Source organism: Mesoplodon bidens (genome assembly GCF_964165515.1).
Source record: "Mesoplodon bidens genome assembly, chromosome: 8".
Taxonomy (NCBI): domain Eukaryota; kingdom Metazoa; phylum Chordata; class Mammalia; order Artiodactyla; family Ziphiidae; genus Mesoplodon; species Mesoplodon bidens.
Genome location: NC_138165.1, coordinates 78,718,476 through 78,746,355, shown reverse-complemented (window position 1 = coordinate 78,746,355; position 27,880 = coordinate 78,718,476). Strand labels below are relative to the sequence as shown.

Genomic DNA, 27,880 nt, shown 5'->3' with positions numbered 1-27,880 from the left:
CAGTGAATGAAATCAAAGCGATTCACTTCTTACCGTTGCATGTGACAACGTGACTTTGCCAGACCGCTGGACTATGAAAAATGGCCTGAAATCTTGGAAACAAAGGAATTAATTTTCTGAAAGCAGGGACAATTGAGGACTGAAAATGTTGAGCCCAGTCAAGAAAGGAAGATTAGAAGTATCTTTCTGTTGTGTTGTATCTTTTCGGTTCCCTAACCTGCCCCATTCCAGAAAAGGATATTTATTACTGCCAAAGACGATCAAGAACTTTTGCTTAAAGGTCAGAAGTTCTTGTGCTTTTGGGGTGAAGATCACACGATTCTGCAGTTAACATGTCACTGGTGCTGCTGGAAATAGGCAGACATGGCTCTCCAGGCCAAAATCAGCCCAGAGAAGGAGCTCCCGGAGTGGAGGAGGGCTGATTCCCTGGTCTTGGCCATCTGAGGAGGGACTGGCCCAAAGCAGGTGACTGGAATTCTTTCTGTGACCAGTGCAATCAGCTGAGCATCAGCCTGAGGGGACAGAGAAAAATCCAGGGTGGTCAGTATTATTGGAGTTCAAGAAATGCTGAGTCAGATCTGGAGACGGGAAGAGGACTGGATCATGTAGAAGGAAATGAGTAATTATGACATATTCCTTTAAGCAATATTCCTAAATCCTAGGTCTTTCACTCTACAGCTGGCTGGTTTTTTTTTTTTTTTTTTTTTTGCGGGGCCTCTCAGTGTTGTGGCCTCTCCCGTTGCAGAGCACAGGCTCTGGACGCGCAGGCTCAGCGGCCATGGCTCACAGGCCCAGCCGCTCTGCGGCATGTGTGATCTTCCCAGACCGGGGCACGAACTCGTGTCCCCTGCATCGGCAGTTGGACTCTCAACCACTGCGCCATCAGGGAAGCCCCGGCTGCCTGTTTTGAAGAGGTCAGTTAAGTATTTGGGCTTCTTTTAATATAGATATGAAAATACAAATTTCTTTTAAGAAGTAGAGAATCAATTCTTTTCTTTCTAGGAGGCAATATACTTCTACTGGAGCCAGACGGTCTGGGCTTGAATCTTAACCTTGGGTAAATTACTATACCTTAGTTTCCTCAATAGTAAAATGAAGAAAATCATCATAGTTACCTGATAGAGTTGTAGGAATGAGTAATGAGATAATCTGTAAAATATTTAGTGCAGTGGTCAGTCAATGCAAACTACCATCATTGTTGATATTACGAAGCTATGAAGAAATCCACACAGGGTGGACTCAGTGACCTACCCAATGCTGCGTGTCTGCCACGGTCAGCAGGTTGGCATTGCTGTGTGCATGTGTATCTAGCAGATGGCTCCTGAGTCCTCGCCCCCGGGCTGGGAGGCACTGTCATGAAATGGAATGAAGTAGAAAAGCAGCAGTGGGTCATGAGATCACGTTTCCTAAATGAAGGACAGACTGTGTGTACTCTATAATTGTATAGGAAACATGGAAAGTGGCATTATCAAATACTTCTCCATGATCTGGGTTATTTTTTGTGTTTGTTTTTCTTGAAGAATTGGATAGATTAGGTAGGACAGAGGGAGGGAATACTTAGAACAGTTTTGTGAAATCAGTCAGTTATTTCACATTTAGCTATTAGTTTTTGAGGCACCATAAATTATCCTACTACAGGATTGCCCAGATGATCAAATTACATAACAGATGGGGAAATGCTTTTTATAAAGTTAAAATTATGACATATACTAAAGGTATTTGTGTGATTTATTTTTATCATCTTGTACTTTGATTAGCTTATATCTTATAATGTGCTCTTATAATTTGATTAGACACACATTAGCTTTTTTTAACATCTTTATTGGAGTATAATTGCTTTACAATGGTGTGTTAGTTTCTGCTTTATAACAAAGTGAATCAGTTATACATATACATATGTTCCCATATCTCTTCCCTCTTGCGTCTTCACATTAGCTTTTAAATTTACCTGAGTGGTCTAGAGGGGCAGGAAGTAGAAAAATCACCTTTTAGGAAAATAAACAGTAATTCCATACCATCTCTGTGAACCTATCTGCACAGGACATTCGAACCCATTCTGGGGTCGCTGGGCTCTTCACTGTGAGGTCCTCAGCTATGTCTCCTTCTCTGTGTGCTGAGCCACAGCGTCAGTGATGGTGAAGAACACCGATGACCCCAGGAACATCCTAGACACTCCCAGACCCTGCAAAAAAACACATTTGTTTTAGAAGCTTCTATTACTAAACGACAAGCCACTGTAGGTGAGGGACAGATCTTTTTCACCATTGTATCCCCAACTCCTAGCACAGTGTCTTGCACACAGTAATTTCCAATAATTGTTTGTTGACTGACTTACTGATTGAATGAAGCTTGAGTTCTCAAAAATCCTAGTATTGCCTGAACTTCCCTTTTCAAAAATCCTGTGTGGGTTAAATCTTTGTTCTGTAGGAAAGGGGTGTGTGTGTGTGTCTGTGTGTGTGTGAGTGTGTGTGTTGGGTGAGGGGAGGATAGCCTATTTTAAAAAGCACATTCAGTGGACTGAACTGGACAACTTCATGAGCCACATTATGACTCCAGGGTCAGGGAACGCAAGGTACTCTAGAAGAAAGAGTACACACTTTGGTACCAGATGATGAGTTGCAGGCTTAGCATCTGTAAGGAACAGTAAGGTAATGTAAATGAATGATGTGGACAGATGAAGGACAATAAGGAATAGTGGGAATTATGGTGTAGTAGTGATAACTCTGTGGCCTGTCTAAAGGGGTGGCTATCCTTCAGCTCTAGCTAATTGTTGTTTTTCAGGAATGTAGTCCAAATTACCAGAACATCCAATTTTTCAAGAGGATTTAGAAATTCGTATTTTAATGTAGGATTCCCTGACCTTTGAAAACACTGCAGGCTAGATTCTACCAGCAGGCCCCCAATTTGCAACCTGTGAGCTAGAGAGATGGAGTCTATATCCTGGCCCTTACTCCCTGTGTTTCTCTGGGTGACATCACCTCTCTGAGCCCCTGTTCTTTATCAGTGAAATTTAGGCCAATGATACCTACTTTACAGGGTGTCATGAGGTTCAGGAAGTGCAAAAGCACCTAGCACAGTGCCTGGTACCTGGTAGGTTCCTCTTATTATTACACAGTACACTCCATGAAGGCACCTGCAAACCCAGGGTTTTCCTGAATGCCTGCCTGTAAGTGATTGGCCACAAACACAGGGACTCAAGGGCCTGCTTATTATTCTCGATGAACTGAAAGCTAGGCTCTGAGCTTCCTTTTGCCTTTTCCCTTTTTTTTTTTTTTTTTTGGCGGTACGTGGGTCTCTGACTGTTGTGGCCTCTTCCGTTGCAGAGCACAGGCTCCGGACGCGCAGGCTCAGCGGCCATGGCTCACGGGCCCAGCCGCTCCGCAGCATGTGGGATCTTCCTGGACCGGGGCACGAACCCATGTGCCCTGTATCAGCAGGCGGACTCTCAACCACTGCGCCACCAGGGAAGCCCGTGACTGCTTTTAAGTTACCCATATTTACAGTCTAGCTACTTACAGTGACACTAACATTTGCCTCCATTTTTAAAGAGGATATGCTTTGTGCTGCAGTTAGGATGCCAAAAAGAGAGAAGCCAACCAACTGTTTCGGTCCAGACCTCACAGGGTGTCTGCATCTTGAGGGTTTAAGGTTTGACTTTTAGATCTGCACATTGAAAACCTCAACTGATTTTTTTTTTTTTTTTTTTTGCAGTACGCGGGCCTCTCACTGTTGTGGCCTCTCCCGTTGCGGAGCACAGGCTCCGGATGCGCAGACCCAGAGGCCATGGCTCATGGGCCTAGCCGCTCCGCGGCATGTGGGATCTTCCCGGACCAGGGCATGAACCCATGTCCCCTGCATCGGCAGGCGGACTCTCAACCACTGTGCCACTAGGGAAGCCCTCAATTGATTTTTATTAGGGTTCCCAGAGGGACCCCCTAGATTGTACTAACCAAACTCATAGGGGACTGGTGGTAATTCAGGGCTGGTGAGAAAGGGCCAGTAATTCGATGTGTTTATTAATGGAAGATGGATCCAGCTAGAGGGCTGATTTGCCCTCTTCTTGGATTACTGAACTCAGGAATTTGGAATTTATTATGTACAGGGCACTGGGCTGGCCATTACCTCCTTTCTTCATGAGGATTTTCTATACCTGTGTGTGTGTGTGTGTGTGTGTGTGTGTGTGGTTTGTTGGCTTGTTTCATTTGATTGTAAAACTAATGTCATACACTTCCTGCGTTTGACAATCAGCTCCCCTCTCTGTGCTTCATTTAATTAACGTGCATCTACTGAGGGCCTCCCACTGCCAGGCACTGCACCCAGGATGCCTGGTGATGACCGTCCTATCCATCCTATCCACCCCTCCATCTCTTTTGCTTTGTTACCAACAATAGAACCCATTCTAATATTTTTTCTCCTCAGCTGATACACTAACAATTTCCTTCTGACTGAGTTCAGAAGTCTAAATTAAGCATCCTATCCATCTCTCTTGCCCAGCAAGGAGCTTCAAAATAGAAAAGTTTTATGGTAAAGATAGGGAGATGTGTAAAATTGAGTTACAACTTATTTCTAATGGTATTACTACTCATAGTAAAGAATAGTAAATAATGATTAGACATCGTAAGTCATGTTTATTTATTTTTTTAGCAAATAGGGGTATTTTTATTATTTAATATTTCTTTGGACATAGCTCAAAGGCCTCTTCAAAGTCATGGAATTTGGGGCCTAGAAGGAACCTTAAGGATCACATAATAAAAACTTATTTTACGGGCTTCCCTGGTGGTGCAGTGGTTAAGAATCCACCTGCCAATGCAGGGGACAAGGGTTCGAGCCCTGGTCCAGGAAGATCCCACATGCCGTGGAGCAACTAAGCCCATGCGCCACAACTACTGAGCCCATGAGCCACAACTACTGAAGCCCGTGAGCCACAACTACTGAAGCCCGCGCGCCTAGAGCCTGTGCTCTGCAACAAGAGAAGCCACCGTAATAAGAAGCCCACACACCGGAACGAAGAGTAGCACCCACTCGTTGCAACTAGAGAAAGCCTGCGCACAGCAACAAAGACCCAACACAGCCAAAAATAATAAATAAATAAAAATAAAATTTATTTTAAAAAAACCAAGTTATTTTACAACTGAAAGAACTGAGGCCCAGAGTGATTTGATGGCCTCATAATTTCTTAGCCAAGTCAAGGCATTATTGTAGTGTTTACCTGGAGTATCCAGTGGCTGAAAGACTGATTCTTTGTTCAAAAGCAGTTTCTATGTGCAGAATGGGCATATGTAGTCAGAATAAAACAAGCATACCATCTGATAGGTGAGAAGGAAAATATTCTGTATATCAGAATTGACATCTGACAATTGTTACTGGTGCTTTGTTACCAATAATAGAACCCATCCTAATATTTTTTTCTCCTCAGCTAGTGCACTAACAATTTCCTTCTGACTGAGTTCAGAAATCTAAATTAAGCAAGTAAAATAGAATCCTGCTGCACATCTGTGATGTAGGGGCTTAGTTCACAAGATATTTGGAGCTTCATTTCTAAGTGTTAGAACTCTGATAAGTGTGTGTGCAAGTGTGAGATAATTGTTCTAATGAAATAAGATATAGGACATTGTAAAGTTGGATTAAACAAGTCTTTTCCCTTGAGGTATATTCAGTAGCAATTAGGCTTTTTAGTTTTCTTCCTCCCTCCCCAAATATCACATTTTTATGGCTTAGGAAGGCTCAGTCTTTTCTTTCTTATTTAAGAAAGAAAAGAGGTAAGGCCTCTGGTAATTCTTCATACACTTCTGTTCCTCCTCTCAGCGATGCGGTTCCCTGTGGTCTCTCTCCACTCATACCTGGGATACATCATGGAGCAGCTGTATCACCTGCTGATCCTGCCCTTTCACAGAAATCCACTCCTAGGTCTGACTCTACGTGGTGCGTGTGTGCAGTACCACAGCTCTGTCAGCACAGGTTTGGATTGCTTTCTCATTTGTAGTAACAGACAGAATGGAACACTTACCCAGTCTTTGCAGGTACCTTCTGGATTTTTCTTAATGATGGGCTCAAGGTGTTTCAGAAGAATCTGACAAGCATTCTTGAAGGAGTAAAGAAATGAATCCTCATTAGAGAAGAGTGTGGTGGTTAGGATTTGAAAGAATATTGGTTGACAATTGATCAGGTCAGTGAATGCTTTTGGGGTGCCTGATACTGACACATTGGGAACGCAGAGACAATACCAACACAGCCCCTGATCATGAGGTGAATATCAGTTATAGAGAGTGTTCTCCCTTCCTCACTCACTTCCTGTGAAACTATGAACTCAGCTGAATTTCTACTCTCAGATCCCCTTTCTAAGAATATTCATGTTCTTAATTCCTTCTTCTTCGTTTTTTCTACATTTTGGATTTATACCTTTTTTCGTATTTTCCAGCCATTAAGGTCTATGGAATAAAACATGCTATTTTCATTCAAATTTGTGCTCTTTAGTCTGTAACAATGACATGCCAGTATCCCTCTGGGTCTGAGATATTGTTCAACTGTCTGTCCAGTCTGTTGTCTGTTCATCCATCTGTCATCAAACTACTGCAGTGAAGGCCTTGGCTTTGAGTGTGAAGTGAGAAAATAATTAAATTTGTTTCTGTAATAACCTAGATCCACAAAGTTTATGATCCTTGATATAGAAACCCCAAACCCTAGAAGATGGATTAATGTCTAGGTTGGGCTGATGACTTCCATACACACAGAGCAGTTCCTATTTTGTGTTTGATTCTACCTAAAATTGGATCTCATGAATTTGAGGTTTCCCACCTTGTTCTGAGCAAAAATAGTCTGTTTTTTTGATCCCCTAGGAGGTGTCTCCACAAAGATAAGATGGATTTGAAAGTGGTTCCTCTTGGTAGCATAAGTGCAGTGTCCTGGGAGTGAGGCTATATGCCTCCCCAGAATGTCCCAGTGGAAAAAGTGGATAGTTTATAACAGAAACATGACAAATAGATATTACTTCAAAAGTACATGCAGTCAGATCTTTGAATTAGGAATATGAAGTCATGGTTCTATTCTGAACTAGTGAAAATTTAGCAGTCTTTTTTTACATTAGTTAGAAAAATAAGTACAAAGAAAAAGGGTGAGTAGTCTGGTAGAACTCTACTAATGCAGACACTTTAATTGCACCATATCTACCTGGCTGGGGTTCTGTCGGCCTACCTGCCTGCAAGAACTTGTTTGTATCAAGGGAAACTTGCACAGGTCTGCATTACTTGGTACCCAGATTTCTTTGTTCTGTGTCTCCCAGGGACACAGAAAATTTGTTCACCAAAATCCATTCTCCCCTTCTTCCATAGTAGCTGGGCCATGGTTTCCCACTGCTCTACATTTCGCCAACCTCCCCTGTTGTTGGACATGGCCTGAGACTGGTTCTGCTAATGGATGATGAGGGGAAGTGACTTGCATCCCTCCCAAGTCTGGCCTCCATGTTCTTTCCCTTCAGATCACCCAAGTGATGATGCTTAGGGCAACCTTGAAAGCCACGTGTTGAAGATGAAGGAATTGCCATCACACTCTGGGTGCTCGAATGACCGAATATTCCCTCTGGATTGTGTGCAAGAAAGAACTTCTGTTGTGTTGGAGCCATTATATTCTGGGTCTATTTGTCACCTCAGTTTAGCTTACTCCAATTAACACCCTCTCCTGGCATTTTGGTGACTCCAAGCCTATGTTCAGTGACACAGATAACTTCTCTGAATCCAACCACTGTGACTATGTCCAGCTAAGAAAACCAGAGATGTGGAGAAAGCACCCAGGAAAAGACAGACAGGAGGAAGCACATGCACGGCTCTGCCATTGACATCTGAGCCAATGGATGCTGCTGTAGCAACTGTATTAGATACCATGGCTGTACTTGTTTCAGAGATGTGCATGTATGACATGGGTATTTTTAATTCACGGCTGGCCACCTATGAGAAAAAGAAATAATTTCAAGTCCGGTAAGGACTTCTATGAAGACTTGAGTCATTATTTTTCTTAATTAAAAAATTACTATTTTTATTACATCCACAATATCCTTTAAAGCCTAAAATAATGTGTCTTTTAAGAATTAAAACCACTTTTTAGTAGGGCCTCATGCTAATTTTTATTTTATTTTATTTATTTTATTTTTTATTTTGCAGTACGTGGGCCTCTCACTGTTGTGGCCTCTCCCGTTGTGGAGCACAGGCTCCGGACGCGTAGGCTCAGCGGCCATGGCTTACGGGCCTAGCCGCTCCGCGGCATGTGGGATCTTCCCGGACCAGGGCACGAAACCGTGTCCCCTGCGTCGGCGGGTGGACTCTCAAGCACTGCGCCACCAGGGAAGCCCTCATGCTAATTTTTAAAGTGTTTTCTTGGTAATATCCCACGGCAGTTCTTCTATTCAAATTTAGTGCATTTAGGATGTTAAGGATTTCCTTTTTTCTAAATTTTACATGTGTAGAGAATAGGCCAAGTTGAGATTATTCAGATTTACTTAGTGGCAGTGGCAGGAAGAGAGACAGAGATTAGATTGACTGACTCAGTTTGGTCTTAAGTCTGTTGGTATTGGTTATCAGATGAACTTGGAAGGACCCTGGGGGCCTGTCTTCTTTCTTGCCCTCATTCCCACCTTAATTTTAGCTTCCTCCCTCTTTTCTTCTATTTGTTCCCACTTGCTTATACTCCTCTAGTATGTGCTATTCACTTTTTCCTTTTCTGTGCTTTTCCTTCCATTTCTCCAGCAGACACATGTGGAAATTAAGATATTTAATCAAGAAAAAATGAAAAAGAAAGAAAGGGAGGGAAGGAAGGAAAAGGATATAGCACTGTTTTGGCCGATACTGTGCTTTAGTTTTTGCAAAAACACTTTCTCTAGATGTCTGCAGTCATGTACCTGTTCATACTTGCCAAGCTTCAGACTAATACTGTTCAGTGATTAAGTTTCCCCAGAAAGATGCAAAATGAGAAAAAAAGAGGACAATTTGATGAATTCCTGGTGATGAAAATCCAAAAGGAATTTATTGGTCCACATAACTGGGAAGGATGGAGGAGCTAGTATCACATATATCTGTATCTAGGGGCTTAGTGGTCTCATCTGGATTCTCCCACAGCCTCTCATATTTGCTTTTCTTTCTACGATGGCCATGTCATTTTCAACGGTAGACAGGTTTCATCCATGACACAGAATTGTCTCTGACAACCACTGGCCTATAGCATAGTAGCTAAACTACCACAAGGAAAAATAGTTCCTTTCTCCTAACATCTACACATCAGTTCCAGGAAAGGATGTTGTTTGGCCTTGCTTGGCCATGTTTCTTCTTCCTGGACCAATCCCTGCAGCCAGCAGGGTTCAGGAACTATGATTGGTCAGATCAGGGTCCTGTGCCTATATATCTGTGGCAGGCATTGGGGCCAGGAGGGGGATGAGGTTAAAAGGTACCAGAATTGAGGAGTCTTTCAGAACTATATGGAATGTGGGAGGGGTATTCCAAAGGAGCTAAGAGGCTGGATAGTCAAAAGCTGCAGATGTGCACTATAACAATCTAGTAAATTAGTCATAAAGTTACACTTATTCAATTTAAAGCATTATTCTTTTTTTTATCCTGGGATTGTATCTTCCTACTTTGGGTATATGTGTGTGTGTTAAGGTATCCTTTAAAAATTATAGGATGATGACAGTTGATGAAATACTTGTCCTTGCTTCTCAAAACAATCCATTAGCCACCTGACATTATTGTCCAAACTTTAAAAATTATACATACTGGTCTCAAAATAGAAAAGTTGAGAAACGCCTACTCTAGGTAAGCCTACACGGTGTACCCACCACAGTGCTCTGGGGACACATCAATGGTGTTTTCACTAAGAACCATCTCTGTCCATAAACCTGGGCCAAGCTCCAGGAGTATCTGCACACGTGTAGGATTTCCACCACCTCAGCCATTCTATTTCATATGTAAGAAGTTTTTCTACTAAATAGTCAAGATCTTAGGGTTTGCATACAGGGAGTCATCATTGACTCTAAAATTAGTGCCACATGTCTGTCATGTCAACAATGTATAGAGAGATGAATTTTATTTCTCTCACCTGTAGCATTTTGGTGTGAATACCTTGACCCAGTTCGTTGACTCCATGTGTGACCAATACAGACCCATCGGTGTAGATATGAACTCTTTGAAAGTCATTCCTCTGCTTAAATCCTCTGGCTGACCACTCAACCAGCTCCTTCAACATTTGTAAGTGCTTGCACAGGTTATGTGCCAACCTGTGCTCAGCTCGACATGTAAAGACGAATAAGACGTGGTTCTTCCTCAAATAGCTCACAGCATAGTGGGGGGACAGGCTGGAGAGCAAGTCATTATTGTGTGGAATGTTCTGTGAGATAATGGATGTGGTGGAAGGGGCTCTGGGAGAACAGATCCAGCTGCTTCTGGGGAGCCCGGGAAGCGTTCCCCCAAATGACAAATGAATGGAATCATGGAGGGAAGAAGGGTTCGCCACTGGGCAAGGTGGGTGAAAACTCCCCATTGTCTGTAGGGGAAAGCCCGGCTCCTTACCACAATACGAGGCCCTTTGGGATCTGGTCTCTTGAACTTTCCCAGATTCATCCCTGTCTTTTCTCTCCTTGCGTCCAAGTCAGGCCTGACATCTGCTCCTTCCTGACCTGTACTCTTGCTGATGCTGTTCTCTCTTCCTGGCCTGCTCCCCAGCCTTCAGACCCTCACCCCAAGTCTCTATTCTGTGAAAATTTCCTTGAATGCTTCTAATTCCCCTCTGGGAAGGATCAATGACCCCTTCCTCTGCACTTCCTCTTACAAGGGTGTACTGGGTTGAATAGTGTCCCCTCCTACACCTCAAATTCATGTCCACCTAGAACCTCAGAATGTAACTTTATTTGGGAATGGAGTCTTTGCAGGTGTAATTAGTTAAGATGAGGTCATCGTGGGTTAGGGCGGGCCCACTAGGACATTGGCTAGTGTCCTTATAAGAAGGTCACGTGAAGATGGAGGCCACCATAAGCTGCAAGAGGCAAGGAAGTATTCTTCCCAGGAGACTTCAGAAGGAACATGGCCTTGCTGACACCTGTAGTTTGAACTTCTAGCCTCCAGAACTGTGAGAGAATAAATCTGTTGTTTTAAGCCACCAAGCCTTGTGGTACTTTGTTAGAGCAGCCATAGGAAACAAATACTGGTGTGATAGGCTCTCCTGTGAGTCTCTCAGAGGAGGGGCCCCTGGTCTTGTTCATCTCTGAGTCCTGCAGAGAACTTTGAGCAGGTCTGAATCACAGACCTGCTCAATACATGTTTGTTGAGTTGGACAAATGGAAATGTGGTATTTTTCTTTCCAGGAGGAGGAGGAGGACTTGGGACTTTATTCTTGTCTGGAGATGCCCGGAAGCCCAGGGTGGCTTGGAGGCGCTCCGGGGCATCAAGGCTTGTAGGTGCTAATAATAGTATTTATTCACTGTGGGCCTTTGACTCCCTTTGAGGAGAGTACTTCTCATACCGAATTTAGAGAGTAGGTTTTCCAGCTTTGTGAGTCATCGGCTGACCTGGAATAACACACTTCAACTCTCAGACAGATGATTCTTGGGTGTGTCAATTTAGAACTCTGTGGGGAAGCTGGAGGCCTTTCAAATGGAGACAAAGTCGGCGCTTGATTTAAAGATTTTTTTTTTTTGTAGCAAGATGAGAAGCTGTCTCCCATGGATGATGGTAGAGAGTAGGCTATGGTTTAGGTGAAAGGTGGCCATGCAAGTGAGGGGAGATGTGGTATAATAAAAAGTAAATATGTGGGGCTTCCCTGGTGGCGCAGTGGTTGAGAGTCCGCCTGCCGATGCAGGGGACACGGGTTCGTGCCCCGGTCTGGGAAGATCCCACATGCCACAGAGCGGCTAGGCCCGTGAGCCATGGCCGCTGAGCCTGTGCGTCCGGAGCCTATGCTCCGCAACGGGAGAGGCCACAACAGTGAGAGAGGCCTGCGTACCGCAAAAAAAAAAAAAAAAAAGTAAATATGTGGCACAAGGATATATTATACAATATGGGGAATATAGCCAATATTTTATAGTAAATATAAATGGATTATAACTTTTAAAATTGTGAATCACTACATTGTATACCTGTAACTTGTATACCTGTAACTATAATACTGTGCAGCAACCATACATCCATAAAAAAATAATAAAAACCAAAAAAGATGTGGTCTTTGGCCTTGGTTCTTGGCACAGAACTCCCAAAACTCTTGGAATTTACTGTCTTCTGTGTGCTAATGGGATGGTTCAGGGAGGGAGCCTAGATAACTTCAGGATGGGTGCTCATTATTAAAACAACAAAGTACATGGTCAGAGGGTGCCATCTTTCAGCCCTATCTCCCAGTCTCCAGGGAGGGGAGAGCAGTTCAATCACCAATGGTCAATAATGTAATGAACGACACCTATGTAATGAAGTCCATTATCAACCCCCCCCCCCGCCCCCAGCCCCAAGTGACAAGGTTCTGGGAGCTTCTGGGTTGGTGAACACATCCACAAGCTGGAGGCAGTGTGCCTGGATGAAGAGGGCATTGGAAGCTCGGCTCCCCTTCTCTCATCCCTTGCCCTGTGCATCTCTCCCATTGGCTATTTATTCTTGGGTTGTAGCCTTTGTAATAAACTAGTAATAATCATAGTAAAGTGCTTTCCTGAGTTCTGTGAGTTGTTCTATGGCATTATCAAACCTGAGGGTGGGTAGTGGAAACCCCTGAATTTGTATTTGTCTGAGCAGAAGTGTAGGTAGTACGGGTACCCTGTTTGCACTGGCGTCTGAAGTGGGGACCATCCTGTAGGACTCAGTCCTTGATCTGTGGGTTCTGTGCCAACTCTGGGTAGTTAGTGCTGGAACTGAATTGTTGGACACCCAGTTGGTGTTGGGGAATTGGTGGAGGACAGACAGTACTTGGTGTCAGAGAGAAAAACCACACTGGCAGCTGTCCAGGATCTCTTATACCCCGGCTGTTGATTCAGTCCAGACTTGTAGACGTGATGGTTAACCTCCTTGTGTCTCTTTATAAAAGGGGCACTCTGGACCCAAACAGGAATGTGATCCAGGAGTCCAGGGAGTCCTACCCACCAGAGGAGCCACAGCCCTGAGAGATGTGTCTGAGATCTCCTGTGGAGGGGCTTAGGGCTACACACAGCATTCCAGGAACACTGCCAAATCCTACTTTCAGCATCTCATTGAATCCTCGTCAGTCCTAGGAGAAAGGGTTATTATTCTCATTTTATAATTGGGGAAGCTGAGGCTCGGAGAGCTTGAATAACCTGCTTAATTTCACACAGCTAATAAGTGGCAGGGCCAAGGATTTCTCAGGTCCATCTGGCTCCAGTTGATTAGGGATTTGGGGCAACTGCTTTATTCCCTAAGAGGGATTCCCTTTGACAGGGCAGCTTTTGTGTTGTGTGTGTGTGTGTGTGTGTGTGTGTGTGTGTGTATGTATGTGTGCTGGCTGCCAGTAGCTGAGTATAAGTGGAAGAATGCTTTCAATGATACGCACAAGGGAGATCTAATGCACTTTCAGATTTGGATTTTAGATTTAGATCTAGACCTAATGCATGTAAGATTTTCCAGTTGCTGAGTTTCTGCTTTTGGCGGACAGCAATGGGGAGGCAGCAGCCTTTCCCAGTTTTCTAATGTCCTTCCTGTATATGACCCATTGGGATTACTGGGAAACTCATCTGTACCAGGGTTTGTGCTGTTCAAAGGTCCCATCCCTATGCTGCCCTCCCTCCTCCCTTCTGGATGAGCCTCTGAATGACTTGACTCTTCTTCCACAAATCTACCTGGGAGAATTTTTGGACCCTCCCACCCCCATTCCACCCCTGCAGAATTGACACAGATTCCCAGGAGAGGTGGCTAGGAGAACAGCCAGCCTGTCAACGGCAAGATGGAATGACTTCTCTGCCTCAGACTTAGGGGCACGGAAGAGTGCTGCAGGGTCTGGGGCACAGAGCAGGAGAAGCCCATTCTTGCCCAAGCCGTGAGACCTCCAAGCTCAGAAAGCATGGCACCATGGGCCTCGTGGGCTCCTGTCCCCTTTTGGAACAGCAGGGGTTCAGCAGGGGTCAATGCTCCATCATGGAAGTTTTGCTTCTGTGGATCTCATGCTTGCTGATGCCGTTTTCTGCCACTGAGGTGTTTTTCTACTGCGCTGTGTTGAAAGTGCTTGCAGATGGGGGACTGCTCAGGAGAGTTCTGTACACTTCTCCCAGGTGCTGGGGGAGGGGCTCAGTACCCTGGGAAATGTGACACTCTTCCCACATCGGAGAGCCAGAGTGTGTCTGAACGAGGGTTACTTCCCACACATGCAAGACTTACCTGATGATATCTTGTTGCAGCAAATCCGACTTAAAACTTCATGGGGATCATAGCAATGCCTCTCTTCTTCCAGTAATTCTTCTTATTGCATTCTTCTGTTGTGAAAGGAAGACTTGTCCAGACATTCATTCCAACATCTTATCAGGGTTTCAGGGCTGAATGCTTGTTTGTAGATGGTTTTATCAACTGTTCCGTACATGTTTTTCTCCCTAATCTGAAGTGGGTGGGAAATTGAGTCAATAGTTATGATAAGACAGAAAATGATTGCAAAACAGAGACTTGTAAAGCCTCCCCACTAAAGCGTAAACTTCATTGGGGAGAAGACAGGGTCTTTCTTCTTTTTCTTTGAACAGCATGTGTTTTTGCCGAAATAATGGGGGGTGGTATTTCTCCTGTCTTCTTCAATGCACCAATCGGGGTCTCTCCCTCCTGGAAGTGGAAGATAGAGGTAGTAACTGATCTTTGAAGGGCAGTGGGATGGAGGGGCTGAAGGGGGTAGATTTTCCTTTTTTTCCTACAAGGTTCAGAGCGGGGGAGCAGTGTTGGTAGACAGGCTATGAAAGCAAGGATTTATTGTCATAACTGAAGACTTGTTTTGCTAGAGAGGAAGAGCACTGCAGCTAGTGACAAATAGCAGATCTTCTCTAAGCCTTCCAACTGCCTTTGGAATGTGTGGTCAAATTTTTTAGAAATGTATTTAAATATAGGTGTGTCATGTCCTAGAAACTTGCAACATCTGACAGAGAAGAAGGAGAGCCCACTGAGATATGCTCAGGGTTTTTCACCATCCCCAGCCACTCTGATGACAATAAAGGAATTATGATTATCAGCAGTTACACTGGCCTACTACTACCTAGTTTATGAAACCAAATATTAACAAATTAAATTAATTTTGTGGAAACTCTGTGAGGTGAGTCATATTGTCCTCATTTTGTAGATAAAGAAACTGAGCCACAAAGAGGCTGCCTCTCATTGTTCAAGTGTTCCACTGGCCCAGATTACCTTTCCTTCAAGGCCCACCCCAGTGCCATCTCCTCCAGAAAGTTCTGCTTGACTCCCCTCCCCCAAGCCAATGTGATGTTTTTCTCCTTTGTACCCGTAGAACACTTTATGTGACTTCTCCTAGGATAACTACCGTCTTCCTTGTTCAATATTTAGGTGTTCCTGTGCGTAGGAAGTACCCCAACAATCACAATTCACAGACCTGGTGGTCCTCCCTGTTGAATTTAAGGACAAAGGGGTTCGAAGACATGGAGAGTCTTTGCTGGAGCAGAGGGTCTATACTGGGGAAACAGGGGATAGAAGTGGAAAAAGCAGGCTGGGATTTGCTTGGAATGTGTGAGGAGTGGAAGCGTGTTATCAACAATTATCTCAGTTGCCAGTGGCTGCCTCTCTTTGGTCTGGCATATCGTACATACTGTGTACTTTCTAGGATCTTGCACAAGATAATCTTTTTGGAGGGCATTCTTTTTTTTTTTTTTTTTTTTAAGAAGTTGGGTTTTTTTTTTTTAGAAGATGTTGGGGGTAGGAGTTTTATTAATTAATTAATTTATTTTTGCTGTGTTGAGTCTTCGTTTCTGTGCGAGGGCTTTCTCTAGTTGTGGCAAGCGGGGGCCACTCTTCATCGCGGTGCGCGGGCCTCTCACTATCGTGGCCTCTCCTACTGTGGAGCACAGGCTCCAGACGCGCAGGCTCAGTAGTCGTGGCTCACGGGCCTAGTTGCTCCGCGGCATGTGGGATCCTCCCAGACCAGGGCTCGAACCCGTGCCCCCTGCACTAGCAGGCAGATTTTCAACCACTGCGCCACCAGGGAAGCCCTGGAGGGCATTCTTTTGGCAATACCTCTCAAAAGTTTTCAAGTGCACCAGCAATTCCACTTCTGTAAGTTTATCCTACAGATGTGCACAATAGAGCAAAGATACAACCTTGGTACCTCTGTACCAATACCATTTTAATAGCAAAAAATGGGTAACGACCTGAATGTGTATCAATAGTGGAGTGGCTAAGTAAATTATGGTACATTCATATTACACAGAAGTATTCAGTCATGAAAATGAATGAAGTACATCATTTTACTGACATGGGAAGATGGCCATGGCATATTAAGTAGAAAAAGTAGGTGCAGAATTATGTGTTTATTATGGTCTCATTTTGGTAAATAAGCACATATGTGCACATTTGCATCACATGTCAGCATTTATGTAATTGTGTATGAATACAGATGGGTGGGTAAACATAGAGAAAGGGCTAGAACAATAAACATGGAACTGTTAACAATGGTTACCCTCAACCAGTATGGACGGAGGCTGAAAGGAGGTACACTTTTTACTTTAAAAACTTCAGTATGGTTTGAATTTAAAAAAAAAATAATAAATTTATTTATTTATTTATTTTTTGGCTACTTTGGGTCTTGGTTGTTGCACGGCTTTCTCTAGTTGCATCAGGGTGGGCTACTCTTTGTTGCGGTGCACAGGCTTCTCAATGCGGTAACTTCTCTTGTTGCAGAGCATGGGCTCTAGGCACACGGGCTTCAATAGTTGTGACATGTGGGCTCAGTAGTTGTGGCACACGGGCTTAGTTGCTCCGCGGCATGTGGGATCTTCCCGGACCAGGGCTTGAACCCGTGTCCCCTTAGTTGGCAGGCGGATTCTTAACCACTGCACCACCAGGGAAATCCCTGGTTTGAATTTTAAAAAGAGTAATCCCTTTCGTACAAATTTTTAAAAGAAAGAAAAAGAGAAATTGTTGCATAAGGAAGGAGACCAATAGGCGGAGGTGAGTTCTTTTAGGTAGCCCCTAATTTATCTTGAATTCTGAGCCAGGGTTAATTTGTATGGTTCTTCTGGGGTGTTTCCTTGGGTAGCTGGTTTCACACCTCATCTGATTCTTCAGCAACCTAGGTTATGACTTCGATTACAACCTTACCTCTTCTGGCAGAAGGCCACATTTGGCTGCCACAGCTGTGATGCAAGATTCTGTTACCAGGGTTCCTTGTGGGAAGCCAAATCCATGAAAGGCCACGTCAGATGGTAAATTTGTCAGGCATGCATGGCCCTGGAACCTGAGGTTGGGGATTTTATATATGCATTTTTCAGCTTCAGTATAAGAAATTCTACTACCTAAAGTAAAAGGATATATTCACATAATACTGGACATTTTTTTTTCTTTTCTCTAAAAGTTAAGTACAGAGTTGAACCGCTTGTGGAACTAGGTAAGTACTTGAAGAAAGTGCTCCGCAAAGACTCATATAGAAATTCTGGGGCTTCCCTGGTGGCACAGTGGTTAAGAATCTGCCTGCCAATGCAGGGGACATGGGTTCGAGTCCTGGTCCGGGAAGATCCCACATGCCACAGAGCAACTAAGCCCATGTGCCACAACTACTGAGCCTTTGCTCTAGAGCCTGTGAGCCACAACTACTGAGCCCGCGTGCCACAACTACTGAAGCCTGCACACCTAGAGCCCATGCTCCATAACAAGAGAAGCCACCACAGTGAGAAGCCCATGCACCACAATGAAGAGTAGTCCCTGCTCGCCACAACTAGAGAAAGCCTGTGCGCAGCAATGAAGACCCAATGCAGCCAAAATAAATCAATAAATCAATAAATAAAAAAGAAAGAAATCCTGCATTCTGTTCACAAAGCAGGACGGTGCCAGTTTCTGATGCACATACCTGCTCCAAGTCATCCAGTGTGCACCCTCTATTAATGAAGCACCCAATGTCTAGAGCTTTGATTCGCCTGTTGTTCACGAATCCCACCTGTCACCAAATGATGGACATTTTACAATATGTTTAGAATTTAATGCTAAGCTTGAGCTGCAGCCCAGCTCCTCCATGAGCAGGACTGAAGACAGACCACCCCCGTTTGCTCTGTGGTGGACCACGTCTGGACATTCTCTTGTTTTTCAGTGCTTGGCTGACAAAGACCTCCTCTGACCTGAATTTTGCTGAGCCCTTTCCTTTCAATGTGTAATTTTATGTCTTCACAGTCAGTATGGATTTCTAAAGTTCTTGCTTGTCTCCCAGCATATAATTGCTACCCTCTTCTTCCTTGTTCTTGGAAGATTTTCCTTCACTTTTTACTGGTTTTCCTTCTAATTTAGTCTGTGTTTTTCCCCCTTGCGGAAAAAAGTCTCTGGGATTCCAGAGTGCATTGGAATGAATCACAGTGCATCTTTTTACAGGAAAGCCTCTGAGGTCGGGAAACGGACACGGGAATGACTGCTCTCACCTTACTGAGCTAGTGAAGCACTTTGTCACTGATGAAGCATGTAACGAATGTGAGCTCATGCTGCTGTTACTACCGGGCAGCTTGCATTTTTCTCAAGTTGCCACTCCCTTCCTGCCCACCTGGATCATTTTGTCTGCACAGCCCAGGTTGAAAAGAAAAATTCCCACTCCCTAGTGTAGTTCTACTAAAAAAGAATTGGCCTTGGTCTCTTTGCCTTTCTGAAATCAGGGATAAATACACTGATGGAACCATTTACCTATTTGGTTATCATCTACTCCAAGGGAACTGTTGGATAGTAAATCAGAGAAGTTAGGAAATGGAGCAAAATGTACAAATTTAGAATTTATGGTAATTCCAAAATTCTTGAAAGGTTTATATCGAACAGCTTAAGAATCTCTCTGCTCCCTCATTTATGGTACTATTTTTCTTAGCAAACCTTTCTTCATGAAAACTTCAGCCTAGCATTTGTCAAAATTACCAAATGACAAAATCAGACAGAAAATCTAGCTATGTGTACGCTATAAGCAATTCCCAAATGAAGCATGTTTGATATAGAAACATTACATTAGAACTGTCCTAACACTCAATCACAAATTTGAAAAGTAGTATTGTTGTCAACCAGATCCCAGCAGTTATTTTTAATAGTGTTTATGCTATAGTTGCATAAAAATGCAATGAACGTGGTTTGAGACAATTTAAGTTATTTCACTAGTTAGTTGATTCTTTTTTCCTATTTGCAAAAAGCTTTTGTGGAGCTTTCATAACCATTTGGTGGAAACACTTGTAAAAAATAATTTTGCAGTTAAAATGGTCAAATTGTTTCCCAACAGTTTCTACTGCAAAATAATATTTTTATAGTCAAGAAGTTTTGGTACATCAATGTCTGTAGTTTCTTTCTTTTTTTTTTGTCTTTGAGGAACCACTAACATAAATCCCATTCCTTCAATAGTGTTTTTTTGTCATTATTGGAAATTATTTTTATCATTTAGCTTCTTCATAATTTTACAACAAATTTACTAAAAGTTCCTCATAAAATGTTATTATGGGGCCTCCCTGGTGGCGCAGTGGTTGAGAGTCCGCCTGCCGATGCAGGGGATACGGGTTCGTGCCCCGGTCTGGGAGGATCCCATATGCCACGGAGCGGCTGGGCCCGTGAGCTATGGCCGCTGAGCCTGCGCATCCGGAGCCTGTGCTCCGCAACGGGAGAGGCCACAACAGTGAGAGGCCCGCATACCGCAAAAAGAAAAAAAAAAAAAAATGTTATTATGAGTATTCAAACACACAGCATCCATTTTAATATTGTAGGTGCTAAGATGATTGTTTTTAGAATTTAGCAAAATCAAAATAATAGAAAAGGATAAACCATTCAAATAAAATGAGGTACTTCAATATTTTCATCTTTAATACTTACTTTATATTTTCCAAATAATGGGTGTCTTCTCCCAGTTATTAACATATCATCTTCACAATCAAGAACAAGACGAATGGGGTGACCAGTTCTAAAGAAACAAATTTTAGATTCTTCATCCATCCCACGCACCCATCCATCCATCCATCCATCCACCCATCTACCATCCGCCCACCTATTTATCCATCCCCTCATTTAACTATTTACCCACCCATCCATCTATCCACCTTTCTACCCATCCAGCCACCATCCTCCCTCCCACCTATATATCCAACCATTTATTTAACCACCCACCCGTCACTTATATATATTCACTGAGTGCATATGATATGCTAGGCACTGATATGAATTGATGTATGGCTAAATTACTATTATCTCTGTGTTCTAGAACTCATTGTTTGACGAACTAGCCAAAGGAGATTAATGTCACATGTCAGTTAACTTGTGTTCTCATGGCTTCAAATTTGACCCTCACCTAGATCCAACCATTTTGCATATCCCCGCCACTAGTTACAGAGGCGAAAGAGTGTGAACAGGTAAATCAAACTTAACAACACAACTGGAAAAACAAGGCCAAGCACACGGCCTAGGAAGTCTGGATTAGGATCTTCATTTTCAGCTATGAATGCTACTATGTTAGCTAAGTTGGGCCCTTGGGTAGTGAGGACGTCCAGGCTTTCTGTTTCTCTAGGGCAGAGGTTCCCAGACTTTGAAGTGCAGATGAATCATCTGGAGTGCTGGTGAAATGCAGATTCCTGAGCCTTAGCACTAGGACTCTGATTCGATAGGTTGGGAGGAGCCCTAGAATCTGCATTTTCCTCAGTGATTCTGATGCAGGTGTCTTCAGGTACATGTTGAAAACCACGACTCTACCTCAGGGTTTTATGGTCCTCTTTAATGACGAGGACTACCTGGAGTATCAGTTAAATATACAGTTTCCACGTCCATCCCCTGGTGATTCTGATTCAGTGGGTCTGGGATGGGGAGGCAAGAATTTCTATGAGCCCAGGAGACTCTTATTATCAGCAGTTTGGGAACACTGCTCTGGGGAACACTTAGTGCATGGCAGGTGTTGTAGCTTTTTTTTTTTTTTTTTGCGGCACGTGGGCCTCTCACTGTTGTGGCCTCTCCCATTGCGGAGCACAGGCTCCGGACACGCAGGCTCAGCGGCCATGGCTCACGGGCCCAGCCGCTCCGCGGCACATGGGATCTTCCCAGACCGGGGCACGAACTCGTGTCCCCTGCATCGGCAGGCGGACTCTCAACCACTGCGCCACCAGGGAAGCCCTGGTATTGTAGCTTAAGACACTGGTTCCCACACTTGGCTGCACAGTGGAATCACTGGGGAAGTTTTAAAATAGACTGATGCCTGGGTCAACATGGGGAAGCCTAGGTACTAGGATTTAAATGCTCCCAGATGATTCTGATGTGCAGTCATGTTTGAGAAGTCTTAAATGCACAAAGCTTGGTGGGAATACGATGAATTCATTATCCCTTGCTGACTCCTTGTTGGGTGTGAATACAAAGAGTTTCATTACGGAAAACACTGGGGATGGATTTCAGATTCCACCTTTTCCCCACCTGTCATTGCAAAATGAGACACATATCTGAGTGCTTTGGGACCCTTGAACTACATGGAAGTTGTCAAAGGAAGCAGGACCTTTGAAATTTGCAGGCTGATTGGGCCTTTGACATAGTAACAAAACAAAACAAAAAACAGCCATAAAAAATGAATGAGGAATAGAAAAGCCAGCGCCATGAACAGCATGAACAGTGAAGGAGCAAGACTTCTGGTTGAGGTCAGCCCAGGAGCTCTCTTTGAGGATGTCAGGTGTCCATTGAGCACACACTGCAGAGGAAGTCCTTGCCAGGAGCAGTGAGGGAGAGGGTGGGAGCCTTTTTTTCCTCACCCCACTCTGTCTTCAGCTGACGGTAGGAAGGAAAAGTTGGGGAGCAGCCTTCCCCCTTGACACTCCACTTGGGCAGGTGACTTGCCCCACCCCTAAGTGGGTCACCTTCCCTGAAGCTCGGGGACGGGGCCGCGTCAGCTCTGGAGGTGTTCAACTAATAATACCACTTCCTTTATAGAGCAAATTAGCCTATTCAAAGTTCTATGTGCATTTGACTTTTCCAATAACTCTAGAAGGGTGGGTGTTACCTACAATTATAAAGAAAAAGAGACAGGAGGCTGAGTTGCCCAAGGACACTCAGGTGGTTATGACAGCAGCCCAAGTGACTCTCAGGCCACTGATCTGCCCTCAGCTCTGTGCATTTTACTCCCTCGCGTGTCCCCAAGTGCACTTACCTTATCGTGCCCACAGCTGCAATAGCCCCGATACAGCTGGTCCTCCTACCTTCCTGCCTAAACCTCCACCCACTCGTTTTACATGACAGGTGATTCTGTTGATGGGACGTTTAAAGTAGAGGACCCTGTTTTCTGTAAAAGGTAGATAACGGGAAAGGTTTACAAGAGTGAAATGGTAAAGAAGGTTTTTGCTTCCTGAAACATCACAGCAAAATTCATCGACATCTACTGTCCGTAAAAGACAAAGAAAGAAACAACTGAGATAGTCTGAATCTGTCTTTCAGAGCTCTACTGAGTTTATAAACATTGTTAGTCTCCAGCAGACTTTCCAGCAGAAAAATGGTACTTTCCTAAAGGGAAACTGTCCTGGATTCCTGTCAGAACCTGGATCTTAGACAAACCCCTACCCCTAAAGTCCCAGCAAGGTGAAAGCTAGTGAACACCTGACAATCTACTAAAGAAGAAGATATGTTTGCAGCTAAAACCTGGAGCACTTTATGACTGGGGAAATGAAAATGTGCTATGAAGTGATGTGTTTACTCCAAAGGTTACCTGTCGTGATTACTTTAGGGAAAAATCAAGTATGGAAATAATTAAGTGTTGTCATCCAATCACAATCACATTTAAGCACGAAGCCCATGAATGTACACTTCAAACTGAAAATGGCTGTGGCAGTTCTTTCATTTACTTGACAAGACCAGAAAACATCAGAAAAGGTTCTGGGGTCTTAGCTGCTCTGCTGATGTCCGATACTTTTATTCTAAGATTCGGCAGGTAAAATGGTGGCCAGCTGTGAGGCTGTGGAGGTGGAAGGCCATGACACAATTAGGAAGCTGGGGGTGATCCTGGACCTCACCTGCATGTGGGCTGGATCCTGTGTTGACACATAAATGTCCAGTTCTTTGTCCTCTGTCTTTGGAATAACAAGCACTCGCTGTGTTTCCATGTAAAACTGTTCCTGTCCTCCAAAATGGATTTCTCCTGTCAAGGGCAAGCACGGGGAAATGCCTGAAGTTGTATGCTGGTTGGGGAATTCAAAAGCAAGTGAGACGTGCACTGGCCAGCTGGATTTGTCCTGACCAAGGCATTGATGGATCAGGCGTTTGCCCTGTGACAACTGAGGCCATCTGTTTCAGAGACTGCGGTTCTGGATAACAAGTTGAAAGTGTCTGCTTCCGTTCTTCACTCTGTCCTTGACTAATCAAAGTCTTAGGAATTTTTCTTCTGTTTATTCTATTGCTTCCTACGCCCCACCCCCCAAAACAACACATAAGCCAATTTGAAAGGAAGCGAGAAAAGAGAACTTTGGCAAAATGACAAGACTTTAGAAGATGGTCTTTCTGAGAGGAGGTCACGTGTTCTCAATGGCTGCTTCAGAAGAACGTTGCGCAAAGATTCTGTGAAACATCCTGAGTCACTTACCTTCAACAATTTGATCGACTTTTTCAAATGCCTCCTCAATGTTTCCTTGTTCAAGTTTTTTTTTCAGGGCACAGGAATGAGTTGTGTTTTATGGCATCCTGAGTGACAGGAAGAAAAAGAGCTAATTCTTTTTACTGTTTTCTTCCAATAGCAATTTGCTCTTACTCAAAACCCAGTAAACTCCCGAAAATCGCCATCTGCTAAGACACACAAAGGAGTCAGGCAAGCAAGGGGGCACATACTAGAGTAGCAGACTCCCCGCAGAGATGAGATGTCAGAGGAAATACCTTCTGAATTGCAGAGAAAACCAACAAGGATTAGAGAAACATTTAGAGTTGAGATCTGGGGACACCATGATGGTCCGGGATGATAACTATTCATTTCTCATTTTCAGCGTAGATCTCCAGGGAACAAGTGATAGATCCAAATGCGGTAAGAGCGAGGCTCAGGGCGCTCCCTTTTTCCCCTCTTCTGGAAGAAAAATACTTGTGTCAGACTTAGGGAGCTCACGTATAGGATGGAGACCATGTTAATGGGGGAGGACTAACGTCCTAACACATCTCTTGGGCAAGAAAGTGCAACAGACACAGTAGGCAGTTTGTTCATTTCTTTGTGTATTTGGCATATCTCATAAGGGCCTTTCTAGCCCTTTGCTCTAGGGGTGTTTTTTGGACAATTACATGAACTGACTCACACATGAAGACTGGAAGCCATCCTGTCCTGTGGTTCTGTGCATTGACCTAGGACAGCTGATCCTTGCTTAACCTTTAGATCCAGGTGTTTTCCACACTTGACAATGGCACCTGACTCCTGCATTCTCACTTGCCAATGGCCTCAAGTCCATCGCCTTTCTTGCTAATGACGATAATGGGAATAAGGAAAGCAGCTAATATTTATTGAGTGCATGTTTTGTGTCAAACACTGTACAATATACAGTGTATTTACATGTATTCTCACATGAATTCTATTATTCTCTCTATTTTCCAGATGAAGAAACTGGGCTTAAGGAGGTTAAAATAACTTTCTCAAAGTCACACTTCAAATAAGTGATAGAGGCAGCTTTCAAGCCTGGGCTTAGTTTTCAGAAGGATCTTGCCTAATAATGAATACTGGCTTTCTCAAAGCAGCAGAAAATGAAGAATATAGTTGAAATTTTCATTTTTTGCTAAACCAAGATCTCAATATGTCACCATAGTACATGTAGAAGTATGTTTATTGCCGTCCCATAAATGTGTCCTAGGGTAGTATAATCTTATTATAATATATGCTATATTTATCAAGTACTAACTATCAACATGTGCCAGGCACTGTTCTAAGTGCTTTGCACATACTAACTCATTTAGCCTTACAACAACTCAATGAGGTAGGTATTATTATTATTACCTTCATTTTACAAATGAGGAAACCATGGCACAGACAGGTTAAGAAACTAGCCCAAGGTCACACAGTTAGGAAGTGGTGTAGCCAGGATTTAAACTTGGCAGTTTGGTTCTATTTATTTATTTATTACTATTATTATTATTATTTTTGTGGTACGTGGGCCTCTCACTGCTGTGGCCTCTCCTGCTGCAGGGCACAGGCTCCAGACGTGCAGGCTCAGCGGCCATGGCTCACAGGCCCAGCCGCTCCATGGAATGTGGGATCCTCCTGGACCGGGGCACGAACCCGTGTCCCCTGCATCGGCAGGAGGACTCCCAACCACTGTGCCACCAGGGAAGCCCTGGTTTTAGAACCTGTGCTTTTAACTAGTACCCTATACTGCCTCTCATATATATAGTCATGTTAATGAATGAATGGATTAATGAGTATTGGTATATATGACTGTTCTTTTAGCTACTTTTCTTTTTTTTTTAATTAATTTATTTTTTATTTTATTTACTTATTTTTGGCTGTGTTGGGTCTTTGTTGCTGCACAGGGGCTTTCTCTAGTTGCGGCGAGCGGGGGCTACTCTTCGTTGCGGTGCATGGGCTTCTCATTGCGGTGGCTTTTCTATTGTTGGGGAGCATGGGCTCTAGGCGCACAGGCTTCAGTAGTTGTGGTGCATGGGCTCAGTAGTTGTGGCTCATGGGCTCTAGAGCGCAGGCTCAGTAGTTGTGGCGCATGGGCTTAGTTGTTCCACACATGTGGGATCTTCCCAGACCAGGGATCAAACCCATGTCCCCTACATTGGCAGGTGGATTCTTAACCACTGGGCCACCATGGAAGTCCTATCTGCTTTTCTTCATAAAAGGATTTTTTTTTTTTTTCGGTACGCGGGCCTCTCACTGTTGTGGCCTCTCCCATTGCGGAGCACAGGCTCCGGACGCCCAGGCTCAGCAGCCATGGCTCACGGGCCCAGCTGCTCCGCAGCATGTGGGATCTTCCCAGACTGGGGCACGAACCCATGTCCCCTGCATCGGCAGGCGGATCTCAACCACTGCCCCACCAGGGAAGCCCCATAAAAGGATTTTTTAAAAATTTTTAAATTTTATTTACTTATTTTTTGGCTGTGTTGGGTCTTCGTTGCTGCACAGGGGCTTTCTCTAGTTGCGGCGAGCGGGGGCTACTCTTCGTTGCGGTGCGTGGGCTTCTCATTGCGGTGGCTTTTCTCTTGTTGCGGAGCATGGGCTCTAGGCGCACGGGCTTCAGTTGTGGCTCTTGGGCTCTAGAGTGCAGGTTCAATAGTTTTGGCGCACGGGCTTAGTTGCTCCGTGGCATGTGGGATCTTCCCAGACCAGGGATCAAACCCGTGTCCCCTGTGCTGGCAGGCGGATTCTTAACCACTGTGCTACCAGGGAAGTCCTACCTACTTTTCTTCGCAAAAGAATTTTTTTGCTGATGGTGGACAGTCCTAATCGGAGGGAACTCTAGATCTCTAAACATTCCAAGTCCCAAGATGTTTCATGAGTGTGTCCTTTGGGTGCCATTTCCCCCTTGAGGAAATGGGATTGGAATTAAAATTTCAAAAAACCCTTGTTAGGATCCTAGTACAACCCTAGGAAGGGGGGTGAGCCAAGAACAATGGCTTGGACTTCTTGCAAACTTGACAAAATGGGAATTTGGAACAGAGTTGATTTGGTTTAGAAAGAACAAGAAACATGACCTCTTTAACACTTTGAATATTGAGCAAGTTGTACCTTTTAGGCACATTTAAAAAATGTTCAAATGGTTCACTAGGGCCTTTGAAAAAATTTTATTTTCTTTCACAAGCAAAGAAATAAATACGTTTTCTCAACTTAATTGCTATGATCTTATCTTTCATTGAATTAGAACATGCAAACCCCTGTCCACATCTCACTTTTCTAATCTAAATTCATTATTTTTGCTGGAAGTAGCATTTTCATTCCATCCCTAGACCCAGAAATGAGAGTGGAAATTTCTGTGGAATTTCATCATGGAAGTCCCACTGCTTTTGGGCTCGACCTTGAAAAGATTATTGTTCCCAATATCCATTCTCACTATTTTCAAGTAATAGAATCCCCAATTTCTAGTGAATACCTGGCCACCTAGAATACAGTCTACATTTCCCAGATCCCCTTTCTAGGTATGTTGGTGTGGCATGTGACTAGGTTCTACCCAAGGAGAGGTAGGAAGGTTATGTGCAGCTTCTGGAAGTGTCCTTAAGGGGAGGGGATATGCTCTTTTTCATCACCTCATTCTCTCTGCTGACTGAAATGTGGACTCAATGGCCAGAGTTCAGTAGTCACTGTGGACCAAAGTGTGATCTGGAGAATGGAAACCACGCAGGATGGAGCAACTATATGCAAGGAGGCCAGACCCTTGACACTTAGAAACACATATAAGCCCGGGACTGGCCATTTCTAGATTTTCTGAATATGAGAAAGAAAGAAACTTCTATTTTTTTCCTGTTTCTTGGAGCCAAAGCTAATTTTAATTCATGTAAGTAATATCTTCCAGAGAAAGCTGATTTTTCCAGAGCAAGCCAGTGACAAAAAAAGAAAAGTAGAGCCCTGAATTAGTCTCGCATTAACAAGTTTGCAAAGGAACTTTTGATTCTACAACCTTATGGGAGAGATCAGCCAGACTGCTTACCTCAATGGTAAAGATTATGGGCTCCAGTTCTTCCAGGTTACCTTTATCTTTTTGCGTGCTTTGCCTGTACATCTGTCTCTGCAACCACAGCACAGATGATCTGGCCCACGCAGAGTACCTGTGGAAAGTACATACATGAATCAG

General features: G+C 43.9%; 1 pseudogene across 1 annotated transcript in view; it reads right to left on the bottom strand.

Annotated features, from left to right (window-relative positions):
• Positions 1–335: 335 nt before the first annotated feature.
• Positions 336–27,880, bottom strand: part of LOC308621775 (aldehyde oxidase 2-like) — a 65,937-nt pseudogene continuing 38,392 nt past the window's right edge. The window contains exons 19-33 of the transcript in view: positions 27,737–27,854; positions 23,704–23,801; positions 23,138–23,262; positions 22,282–22,413; positions 19,980–20,067; positions 18,010–18,096; positions 17,265–17,458; positions 14,327–14,553; positions 10,078–10,160; positions 7,812–7,940; positions 6,004–6,082; positions 5,210–5,258; positions 2,800–2,995; positions 2,016–2,182; positions 336–512 (exon numbers count right to left, since the gene is read on the bottom strand). The product of the transcript in view is annotated as an aldehyde oxidase 2-like (transcript). The remainder of the gene's footprint in view (positions 513–2,015; positions 2,183–2,799; positions 2,996–5,209; positions 5,259–6,003; positions 6,083–7,811; positions 7,941–10,077; positions 10,161–14,326; positions 14,554–17,264; positions 17,459–18,009; positions 18,097–19,979; positions 20,068–22,281; positions 22,414–23,137; positions 23,263–23,703; positions 23,802–27,736; positions 27,855–27,880) is intronic.